The following is a 12,982-nucleotide window of genomic DNA, read 5'->3' as shown; positions in this document are numbered from 1 at the left end:
TAATATTAAATTTGCATGACAATAAATAATTTTGCGAAACGCAAAGAATTGGTCAGACCCTGAAGAATTTCCAGCCCTGTCTTTGGCCCATTTTGACTCTGCGTGAGGGCCCCAATTATATTTCTGGGTTGGCTGCCAGTTAGGAATCCCAGTCAAAGCTGCTCTTATTAGTGTTAATAGGACTTTGCAATGGTCGGCAAATAAACTCATTTCTATAAACCCAGACTCGTTAATCTTTCAGGAAGGAAAAATAGAATTCCTACGAGGTAGGAATGTGTGGACACACAAGCCTTTAGCATCCAACCTTTCCATCCTGCATGTAGAATAGGGGAACCCCCCAGAATGCACTAATCTGCTCACTGCTGGGGGATTAACATTCTTTTTTTGGCTTTAGATCCCATCAGTACAATTCCATTCATCCATTGGACTGCTATAGACTACAGATACATTTTTTCTCAGAGAAACCTTTATTCATAGAAAAGTGTGAATTTTCTTTCTTTAACTTTATTTAACTTTAACTTGGACAGTTGCTGATGAACCATGACTCCCATAATCCTTCGCTGTGCAACTTTGATACTTGCCTCAAAACTATACACTTAGGGCAGATTTATCAAGGGTCGAATTATGAAGTAAAAAATACTTCCAAATTCGACCTTAGAATTTTAAATACTTTGAATTTGAATTCAAACTTTTTTCATCGAATTTGGGTATTCTGCGGTCAAAGTAAAATCAAACTAATAAATCCTTCTAAACTAACGATTCAAACGATTTTAGTGTACGATCGAACGATTTTACTTCGACTTAAAAAATAGCCTATAGCCTAACATAGCACTTTGGCAGGTTTAAGTATTGAAGTCAACGTTTTTTTAAAGAGACAGTACTTCAATTATCGAATGGTCGAATATTCAAACTATTTTACTTCTAATCAAAGTCAAAGTCGTAGTATCCTATTTGATGGTCGAAGTATCCAAAAAATTACTTTGAATTTTGAATTGTTTTACTTTGAAAATTCCCTCGAAATTCACTTCGACCCTTGATAAATCTGTCCCCTAGGATATTCCAAATATTCATATTCAGGCCTGAAGTTAACAGGATATGTTGCTCGTTGTGAGTTACAAGTCTTTTTTATTTTTTAAATCTAAATTTTAAAATTTTATATTTTGCAGATTTTTCCAACTTTGCTTATTTTTAAAACATTTACTGTGACATAAATGTTTCCTTCCAGTACAACCCCCATTTCAAACCATTAAGCCTCACTTTGCTTTTGCTTGTCTTTTTATCTTCAACCAACGTTTTGTTAGACCCTCTAAAAGAGAAAGAAATCATCAATATTTTGCTGACCCCTCTGATTTTGGAGGAAACTGCTTTTTAGGAACCACAATTATCAGGAATGTGTCAGCAACATTATATAATAATATATTGGCTGTTGGAGGGCTCTGGAAGTTTCTTGTGCTCAGGAGATTGTCTTGTATATTGGTGGTTGGAGGGCAATCAACATTTCTGTTTCTGCATTGGCTTTTAGAGGGTGCTTTGGGGAGCAACCCAAGCATGAAAAAATTCCCTGGGTTGCCAAATAAGGGTTGTGGTTGGCTATTTGGTAGACCCTATGTGAATTGGCAGCCTACAGGAGGCTCTGTTTGGAAGTACATCTGTTTTTAATACAACCAAAACTTGCCTCCAAGCCAATAATTCAAAAAAATCAGCATCTGCCTTGAGACCATTGGGAGCAACATCCAAGGGGTTGGGGAACAACATGTTGCTCATGGGCGACTGTTTGGGTGTCACTGGTCTACATGAAGATGCTCAAAATGGTGCTTCTCAAAAGTGGGTTATATCTGTAACACGTTTTTGGACTATACAGGCCAACGAGGTTAACAACCAGCTAGTATATTAGAGCATGGACTCTATCACTTAAACTGGACTTTATCACTTGAAGGAGATCGAAACCCTAACCCTTCTCACTCAGGACACCAATAGGGATGTCGCGGACTGTTCGCCCGCGAACTAATTCGCGCGAACATCGACCGTTCGCGTCCGCAGAATGTTCGCGAACGTCCCGCGACGTTCGCCAATTTGGGTTCGCCTTAGCTGGCGCTTATTTTTGACCTCTCACCCCAGACCAGCAGATACATGGCAGCCAATCAGGAAGCTCTCCCTCCTGGACCACCCCCACACCCCCTGGACCACTCCCCTTCCATATATAAACTGAAGCCCTGCAGCGTTTTTTCATTCTGCCTGTGTGTGCTTGGAAGAGCTAGTGTAGGGAGAGAGCTGTTAGTGATTTGAGGGACAGTTGATAGTAACTTTGCTGGCTAGTAATCTACTTGATACTGCTCTGTATTGTAGGGACAGAACTCTGCAGGGATTTGAGGGACATTTTAGGTTAGTTAGCTTTGCTGGCTAGTAATCTACCTTCTACTGCAGTGCTCTGTGTATAGCTGCTGTGGGCACTGCTGCTGATCTCTCATCTGCTGACTGCTGTAATAACCCAATAGTCCTTGTAAGGACTGCTTTTATTTTATTTTTTGTTTTTTTACTTTGCTACTGTAAGAGCCCAGTGCTATTAGTCTAGCTGTGTTGGGGAGTGGGACTGGTGTGCTGCTCCTCCTAGTAGTTCACCACTACCAGCACCAACCAGAGTCAAAATTGTTACAAAGTATCTTATTTGCACCTGTTAGCTGTTCTGAGCTCTCTGCCAAAAGCCAATTAAGTTAGAAACTGTTTTTTTTCTGGCTGTTCAGTGCAGAGAAAAGAGGGACTTTCCAGTACAAAAGAGGGACAGGGGGTTGAGTGGTCAAAAGAGGGACAGTTGGGAGGTATGCAAGTGCCACCTAGCTGTGTGAGCTTTTTCACATTCTGTCTAAATAACAATAATAATTCCGTGTCCGTAAACATCACCTGAGTGATGTTTTTACAGCAGCAATAATATATTCCGTATCCACTACTGTATACGTTGCCCTTGCAGGCATTGTTTGCCCAGTCTTTAACCAAGTGCCACCTAGCTGTGTGAGCTTTTTCACATTCCGTGTCCAGAAACATCACCTGAGTGACGTAGTGTGATTTCTGCCCTTTACAGCACAAAACGCAGCGCTGTGTCAACAATGGATTTTTCAGATACATTTTTGCCCTTGATCCCCCTCTGGCATGCCACTGTCCAGGTCGTTGCACCCTTTAAACAACTTTAAAATCATTTTTCTGGCCAGAAATGTCTTTTCTAGCTTTTAAAATTCGCCTTCCCATTGAAGTCTATGGGGTTTGCGACGTTCGCGAACCGTTCGCATTATTGACGCAAGTTCGCGAATATGTTCGCGAACATTTTTTCCGACGTTCGCTACATCCCTAGACACCAACGTGTGACGGCACCTCTTTGCCAATAACTGGGATATGAAAATTACAACTAGATTCATGGGCATCTGCCCAGCAACTAGGGAGATCAGGAAGTGTAGGGATTTAAAGCCATAGGGGAACATTAACCCTATGGGACCCTACATAGCCCTGATCTAAAGGTTCATGATTATAATGAGTAAAAGTGTTTAAAAGTGTCTAAATCTGCCTATAAAAGGGCAGATATCAAATGCAGATTTGCTTCTACATTGGCCAATCTGCAACCTGTTGGCCTATCTAGGGACCAAAATGATCATCTTCCCAGTCAAAATCTCTTCTGGAATGGATCACATCTAAAATGGCCAAGGGCTGCATCAGGTAATTTATTTGGCCTGCAACTGACATTATTTCACCGGCTCCCATGGTAATCTAATCATGGATTGGAAGGCTGGGCATTTGGATCATTACCATTAAGCACAAAAAAGGCAAACATGTTGGACAAAGATGCTCTCATTAGATGTGAAGGGACAAAGATGCTCTCATTAAATGGGAAGGCAAAAGTGGATCTGACATAATAACGCATTTAAGGCCTAGAAGAACTAAATCAAATGGAAAAAGGGTCACCACAATCTCAGTTCTCTGGAAAACTCCATGTACAACTTATAAAAACTAGTTCCGAAGTGATAGAACAGAAGTTGATGTAAACTCTCAGAAGACAGTTGTCCCTTCTTCAAGCATCCCTAGAAATAAAGTGAGCTGGACATTCACATTTACACAGAATTCAGAACACTCACATATTTTAGAAAATATAAACTAAGGTTCAGCCATCACAGTGAGGGACCATGGGGCATTTTGGTTTTCCAACTTTCTTCTAGTAGTGCAACTGCATTGGCCAACCATTGGTCTGGGTATAAAACCAAAGCTCTTGATCTCCCTGTTGGTCCAGGTTTAGGTTTTAAATGAGATAAGTTGACATTCTCATGTTACATCCCTTGGGTGATTAAATTAGAAGATGAACTTTTTGTTTGGGAACTTGGTCGAATGAAGGCGCCTTTAATGTCAAAAACAGGCTATTGATGTCAAAATATGATGTACAGCATTTACTACTATAAACACTAGGAGGATTTAAAGGAATGTTCTCCTACTTTATTTTACAGATATATGTGGCAAATATAAAATTGCAATAATAGGTTGAAAAACATTTTGTACAAGAGAAGTAGATATGGAGGAGGCTTTCATGGCATACCCTTTGCATTCCCTTGTACTAAGCACAATTCAGCAGGAACAGTCCCCTTAGTTTGCTCATAGTCTGTACAGAGAGATCCCATAAAACTATGGCAGCATAGGTATTCCCTGTACTAAGCACAATTCAGCAGGAACAGTCCCTAAGTTTGCTCATAGTCTGTACAGAGAGATCCCATAAAACTATGGCAGCATAGGTATTCCCTGTACTAAGCACAATTCAGCAGGAACAGTCCCTACATTTGCTCATAGTCTGTACAGAGAGATACAAAAAAACTATGGCAGCATAGGTATTCCCTGTACTAAGCACAATTCAGCAGGAACAGTCCCTAAGTTTGCTCGTAGTCTGTACAGAGAGATCCCATAAAACTATGGCCCATAGGTATTCCCTGTACTAAGCACAATTCAGCAGGAACAGTCCCTAAGTTTGCTCATAGTCTGTACAGAGAGATACAAAAAAACTATGGCAGCATAGGTATTCCCTGTACTAAGCACAATTCAGCAGGAACAGTCCCTAAGTTTGCTCGTAGTCTGTACAGAGAGATCCCATAAAACTATGGCCCATAGGTATTCCCTGTACTAAGCACAATTCAGCAGGAACAGTCCCTAAGTTTGCTCATAGTCTGTACAGAGAGATCCCATAAAACATAGGTATTCCCTGTACTAAGCACAATTCAGCAGGAACAGTCCCTAAGTTTGCTCATAGTCTGTACAGAGAGATCCCATAAAACTATGGTACATAGGTATTCCCTGTACTAAGCACAATTATAATTACATTTTCCTGCCTTCCAATACAAATCAAGGGAAATGATTGACATTCACTGTGCAAATCACACACATCCACTTCTTGACCTGTCAGCATTGGGGGAGTGGATATCACCAGTGATGGGCAAATTCGTCCTGTTTCGTGAAAAATTAGTGAAACGCTGCCGGCGTTACGTTTTGGACACTGACGTCCGTGTTTGGACGTTCGACATTTTTTTGGACGCCGGCGAATTTTCGCAACAGGTTTGCAAATCTATTCGCCGGTGGGAAAACGTGGGAATTTGCAGTGAATTCGCAGCTGGCGAATAAATTCGCCCATCACTAGATATAACTACAAAATAATTACAAAATAATTACCCTTAATTACCCTAATTTAGTGAAATAACAGCTTCCCCTCCCCACTCCATGTCCAACCCTTTGAGCAGATTCCCAGACTACAGACTTCTTTCCCCCATAATAAAAACCCAATCCCTCATTTTCCCCCGACCTCATTAAAACCGATTTCTTCTCCCAGCGATGAGTTTGTGGATTTTGTGTGGCTGAATCACCTCGTTTAGATTCTGGGCTCAGATTTACTGCCGCTTTGTTAGTGGAGATTCAGCAGCAGATAATGGACCTGCGCTTTCTCCTGTACAATGTGCTGCTCACTTGCAGCTCACACAATCCACTTGCCTAGAGGCCGCAGCCTGTTCTATTTGCTGAATTATTCTCACAAAAGGTTTAGAAAAAAGTCAATTTGCATTTATGTCATTTTAAACTTTCTTACAATTTAAACTTTTTTTTCTTTTTCTTCAGACTTCCAAGATTTTTTGTAGCATATTTAACTCTCCTGATGTACAACAATTCATTGTACTGCACTTCAATCCTTATAATTCAATCTCAGCATTTCTTAAAATAACAGATTTTCCCCCATTAGTTTATGCTCTGCACTTGGGTCTCAAACCATTCTCAAATGGTTGATAGCTGATCAGTATCACTCATGTATTATAAGGGATAATGTACCCCCTACTGTAAATGATAAGGATATTAGAAGTCACTGAGGGGTTGTTCTGTGACCATATAAAGGCACAAGGCTGCAGGCTGAGTTATACAGGGAACTCTGAGTATCACTCCTGTATTATAAGGGATAATGTACCCCCTACTGTAAATGATAAGGATATTAGAAGTCACTGAGGGGTTGTTCTGTGACCATATAAAGGCACAAGGCTGCAGGCTGAGTTATACAGGGAACTCTGAGTATCACTCATGTATTATAAGGGACAATGTACCCCCTACTGTAAATGATAAGGATATTAGAAGTCACTGAGGGGTTGTTCTGTGACCATATAAAGGCACAAGGCTGCAGGCTGTGTTATACAGGGAACTCTGAGTATCACTCATGTATTATAAGGGATAATGTACCCCCTACTGTAAATGATAAGGATATTAGAAGTCACTGAGGGGTTGTTCTGTGACCATATAAAGGCACAAGGCTGCAGGCTGAGTTATACAGGGAACTCTGAGTATCACTCATGTATTATAAGGGATAATGTACCCCCTACTGTAAATGATAAGGATATTAGAAGTCACTGAGGGGTTGTTCTGTGACCATATAAAGGCACAAGGCTGCAGGCTGAGTTATACAGGGAACTCTGAGTATCACTCATGTATTATAAGGTATAATGTACCCCCTACTGTAAATGATAAGGATATTAGAAGTCACTGAGGGGTTGTTCTGTGACCATATAAAGACACAAGGCTACAGGAACAAAAGTAACAAGAACATTTTTCCCCAATTCTATCATTTATTAAATCATTGTTGCTGTGCTGCGCACGAGTTGCAGAAAAGAGAATTTGGCCCATATCAGTGGCCCCTGTTGGGGGAAGGAATATAAACATAGAAACAAGTACAAAGAGCTCATTATCATTTATTTAACCCTTTCTAAGAAGGTGATGACTTACATTGCTATGAAAATCCAAAAGGAAGGTCTTGTGAAGATTACATTGAGAGTGATACACAGTTGTCAGGGTGCTGCTTTCCTTCAGTCCTCAGACAGAAACCTGGAAATAAAATAGAATTATGTTTCTTGTATCAGATTCATTTTTTATTGTAATAGGAACAACGTCTATTGAAAAGGATGCTACGAAGGTCGCCTTGGTCTTGTCTGGAATCTTTGCAGCAATGACATATTCCAAGGATGTTAGCAGAGCTCTCTCTCTTCTCTTTCTATAGTTTATAAAGTATGTTCCACCGAGTGTGCGGAACCTGTTTATACACATTTATTATATACGGTCGGATTAAATCAGTTGTTAAAACTAACTCCAAAATAAATGAATACACATAGGGGGTTATTTATTAAAGTCTACTATGTACTTTACTATAAAATCAGAATTTTTTGTAGAAAAAAAAAAAACTTGAATTTTTGAGCATTTATTATACCCCGAGGATGGAAAAAGTCTGACTTAGAAAATCTGGCACAAAATATTTTTATCAAAAGATATATGTCCCAATGCTTAAATCCAGTAAAAACGAATTTCTTATTAATGTTCACATGTTAAAAGATGATACATACTGACCCCACATGGTCCACCTTACGCGTTTCGTACCCTCCGGCACTTACTCATACGTGTCTCTAATAGCCACATGTTCCACACCAGAATTTAAACCCAGGTTATCCCTCCCATTTTCTACTTAAATCCAATCAAGGATCAAAAGGGATTAACCTTATCCCAACTATCCTGATATCAAATTAACACCAGTATGGTATTCGTATCATATCCTTCACTGCATATATTACTGGCTCCAATTTCATTTTAAGTACAACGTGTATATTAAAGTTTCGTATAGCATTATATATATATAAAGTGTATATAAACAAAACATAAATATATAGAGCATCAAAAAGATTTCAAGTAAAACACTTTGCACATATATCCCATATATAAATCGTTTACTGTAAAAGCCGTCATTAATTCATCCAGTTTCAATGGTCTAATTAAGGTAATTGTTCTGTTCAAAGCATTAAGCATCTAGGTGGACGGTAAGCCAGTTAACCTCTCTCCTTTCTAAAAGACTTAACTGATCACCTCCATAATCAGGTATAGCAAGTGACATCAAATTCATGATTTAATCCTGACGGTCAGCCTGTACCTAGATGGAAAATCCAGTAAACCTCTCCTCTCCTTTCCAAAAGACTTAAAGGAAAACTATACCCCCCAAACAATGTAGGTCTCTATAAAAAGATATTGCATAAAACAGCTCATATGTAAAACCCTGCTTCATGTAAATAAACCATTTTCATAATAATATACTTTTCTAGTAATATGTGCCATTGGGTAATCATAAATAGAAAATTGCCATTTTAAAAAATAAGGGCCGCCCCCTGGGATCGAAGGATCACTGTACTCACAAACATACCAACAAACCATACATGTTAGGTCACATGAGCCAATTAACAGACAGAGTTGTGTCTTTTGCTTCCTCACTTCTTCCTGTTACAGTTAGAGCTGCAGTATTTCTGGTCAGGTGATCTCTTCCTGTTACAGTTAGAGCTGCAGTATTTCTGGTCAGGTGATCTCTTCCTGTTACAGTTAGAGCTGCAGTAGTTCTGGTCAGGTGATCTCTTCCTGTTACAGTTAGAGCTGCAGTATTTCTGGTCAGCTGATCTCTTCCTGTTACAGTTAGAGCTGCAGTATTTCTGGTCAGGTGATCTCTTCCTGTTACAGTTAGAGTTGCAGTATTTCTGGTCAGGTGATCTCTTCCTGTTACAGTTAGAGCTGCAGTATTTCTGGTCAGGTGATCTCTTCCTGTTACAGTTAGAGCTGCAGTATTTCTGGTCAGGTGATATCTTCCTGTTACAGTTAGAGCTGCAGTATTTCTGGTCAGGAGATCTCTTCCTGTTACAGTTAGAGCTGCAGTATTTCTGGTCAGGTGATCTCTTCCTGTTACAGTTAGAGCTGCAGTATTTCTGGTCAGGTGATCTCTGAGACAGCACAGAGACCATCACGAAATGGTGGCTCAAGGCAAGAGATGTAAAAGGGCAATATTTACTTAAATATATATTCCAGTTTGGTAAGTTTCTTTAATATGCCACTTAATATGATATGAACTATCTGTTGCTTAAGTGTTCATTTTGGGGGTATAGTTTTCCTTTAAACGATCTCCCCTTCTCACTCCCAATCTCACTCTTTCTATCCCCTGTATAGAGAAACAGTATACATCCCTCCATTACATGTTGTAAAATGTCTAGTGATGTTACTCGTTTCTGCTGCCCGGGGATTTTTAATCTGACTCATATGTTCCCTTGCCCTTTCCTTCAATTTCCTCGTTGTACACCCCACATACTGCTTTTGACACCTCAAACATGTGATCAAATAGATCACAAATGTGGTGTTACAGTTGATTTATCCTTTAATGTCAAATTCCCTACCTGTCACTGTTGATTTAAATGTCTTAGATACCTTCATGTGTTTGCAGGTTATGTATCTACGACTTCCGCATCTATAGTTACCCCATTGATGGAAGTGGCCCCAAGTCCTGTTTCTGATCATTTGTTTTAAACAGACTAGTCCATAGCATGTCCTTCAGGGTGTGAGCTCGTTTAGGAATAATACTAATCCCCGGGCTCACAACCTTGAAGAAGTGCTCATCACCATAAAGAATAGGCAGGTACTTCTTTACAATTTTGGGAATTTCAAAGAATTGTTTGCTAGATCTAGTGATAAGAGCTACCTTCTCAGACCATTCCTGTTTCCAAGTAGTATTACAGGTGTGGGACCTGTTATTCAGAATGCTCGGGACCTGGGGTTATCCGGATAAGGGATCTTTTTGTAATTTGGATCTTCATACCTTAAGTCTACTAGAAAATCATATAAACATTAAATAAACCCAATAGGCTGGTTTTGCTTCCAATAAGGATTAATTATATCTTAGTTATGATCAATTACAAGCTACTGTTTTATTATTACACAAAAAAAGGAAATAATTTTTTAAAATTTGGATTAATTTATTATAATGGAGTCTATGTTTTTTTTCGATGCCAGCAAATTTTTTCGGGCAAATTTTTGCTGGCGTTTTGCGAATTTATTCGCTGGCGGCAAATCGCGCAAATTCGCCCATCACTAGTGTTACCATTACATGGTTTACAAAAAATGCTTTAACAAACAAGGGAAAGTTGTGCTCACCACTATTTTTTAAAACCATTAGGCGGAGGTGCAATGAGGCTGTGACCACAAAATACATATAGTCAAATACAAGATTCCTCTGCACTCAACCCATTATCAATATATTTAAGACAGAGACATTTTGTGCTACTGCTACTGAAAAATGCCTTCCCCTTTAAACAACACAGGGATTGTTTGTCCATATATTGTAATATATTTAAGCTGAACAACTACGTCACAGTCATTCCATATCTGGCCAGTCCTACGCTTAATTTTATCTGATTCATTAAGAATTCTATTGCTTCATTATACATTTTACACAGGGACTAAGTTTTACCTGCAACTTAACTTGCTGCTTTCAAAGTAAAACTCCCAAACTTGGCTGCCCTTTTATTAGACACCAGTGGGTTCACCTGACTATAGTTGGGAAGGGTGGGAGCTACAACATGGAGCTGGTCACTGCTCTTGTATAAACTATAACAAACAAGGGAAAGTTGTGCTCACCACTATTTTTTAAAACCATTAGGTGGGGGTGCAATGAGGCTGTGACCACAAAATACAAATAGTCAAATACAAGATTCCTCTGCACTCAACCCATTATCAATATATTTAAGACAGAGACATTTTGTGCTACTGCTACTGAAAAATGCTTGTACTTATCAAGTTACTTTCTACCCGTAGCTTCACATCCAGAAATTCTATTTTATTTAGGCTAAACTGACTAGTAAATCCCAAATTCAAGTCATTCATATTGATGTCCCTTACAAAACCGTCAAACTCCTCCTGGGTACCCTGCCAAATACACAATAGATCATCTACAGTATATAGAGCAGGGAAACTTTTTGATGTTTCCTTTGAACCACAGTAATCTGGGTTTCTTCCCACCACCCCATATACAAATAGAAAATCTGGCATCTCAGACGTGCCGAGGTTGTATAAGGGATAATGTACCCCCTACTGTAAATGATAAGGATATTAGAAGTCACTGAGGGGTTGTTCTGTGACCCTATAAAGGCACAAGGCTGCAGGCTGAGTTATACAGGGAACTCTGAGTATCACTCATGTATTATAAGGGATAATGTACCCCCTACTGTAAATGATAAGGATATTAGAAGTCACTGAGGGGTTGTTCTGTGACCATATAAAGACACAAGGCTGCAGGCTGAGTTATACAGGGAACTCTGAGTATCACTCATGTATTATAAGGGATAATGTACCCCCTACTGTAAATGATAAGGATATTAGAAGTCACTGAGGGGTTGTTCTGTGACCATATAAAGACACAAGGCTGCAGGCTGAGTTATACAGGGAACTCTGAGTATCACTCATGTATTATAAGGGATAATGTACCCCCTACTGTAAATGATAAGGATATTAGAAGTCACTGAGGGGTTGTTCTGTGACCATATAAAGACACAAGGCTGCAGGCTGAGTTATACAGGGAACTCTGAGTATCACTCATGTATTATAAGGGATAATGTACCCCCTACTGTAAATGATAAGGATATCAGAAGTCACTGAGGGGTTGTTCTGTGACCATATAAAGGCACAAGGCTGCAGGCTGAGTTATACAGGGAACTCTGAGTATCACTCATGTATTATAAGGGATAATGTACCCCCTACTGTAAATGATAAGGATATTAGAAGTCACTGAGGGGTTGTTCTGTGACCATATAAAGGCACAAGGCTGCAGGCTGAGTTATACAGGGAACTCTGAGTATCACTCATGTATTATAAGGGATAATGTACCCCCTACTGTAAATGATAAGGATATTAGAAGTCACTGAGGGGTTGTTCTGTGACCATATAAAGGCACAAGGCTGCAGGCTGAGTTATACAGGGAACTCTGAGTATCACTCGTATTATAAGGGATAATGTACCCCCTACTGTAAATGATAAGGATATTAGAAGTCACTGAGGGGTTGTTCTGTGACCATATAAAGACACAAGGCTGCAGGCTGAGTTATACAGGGAACTCTGAGTATCACTCATGTATTATAAGGGATAACGTACCCCCGGCTGTAAATGATAAGGATATTTATTATACCCAGAGCAGGTCCGGACTGAGAATTAAAATAGGCCCTGGCATTTCAGTTACACAGAGGCCCAACCAGCCTCCACCAGACCACTAAATACTGACTTTCTATGGGACCTTATAGCAGCCCCTCTGGCATTTGCCAGAACTCACAGATTGCCAGTCCAGGCCTGACCCAGAGGATTGAAAAAGTCTGAGTTCAAAATCTGGTCTGAATTCTGAAAATCTCAAACTCTCTGTAAGGCTACAAATGTATTGTTATTACTACTTTTTATTCCTCATCTTTCTATTCAGGCCTCTCCTATTTGTATTCCAGTCTCTTATTCTAATCAAGGCATGGTTGCTAGGGTAATATGGATCCTAGCAACCATGCTAGGAAACTGGAGAGCTGCTGAATAAAAAGTTAAATAAGTAAAAAAACACAAATAATAAAAAATGAAAACCAATTACAAATTGTCTCAGAATATCAGTCTC

General features: G+C 39.5%; 1 protein-coding gene across 4 annotated transcripts in view; it reads right to left on the bottom strand.

Annotated features, from left to right (window-relative positions):
* The window catches only part of LOC108708803 (teneurin-4), an 878,105-nt gene that overhangs the window by 590,314 nt on the left and 274,809 nt on the right, over window positions 1-12,982 (bottom strand). For all 4 annotated transcript variants that reach the window (XM_041582864.1, XM_041582866.1, XM_041582867.1 and 1 more), the window contains exon 4: window positions 7,273-7,371. The gene's annotated coding sequence lies outside the window, so the exon portion shown is untranslated. The remainder of the gene's footprint in view (window positions 1-7,272; window positions 7,372-12,982) is intronic.

The sequence above is a fragment of the Xenopus laevis genome, chromosome 2L, assembly GCF_017654675.1.
Source record: "Xenopus laevis strain J_2021 chromosome 2L, Xenopus_laevis_v10.1, whole genome shotgun sequence".
In the NCBI taxonomy this organism is placed as follows: Eukaryota; Metazoa; Chordata; class Amphibia; order Anura; family Pipidae; genus Xenopus; species Xenopus laevis.
This window is presented reverse-complemented; position numbering and strand designations above follow the sequence as displayed.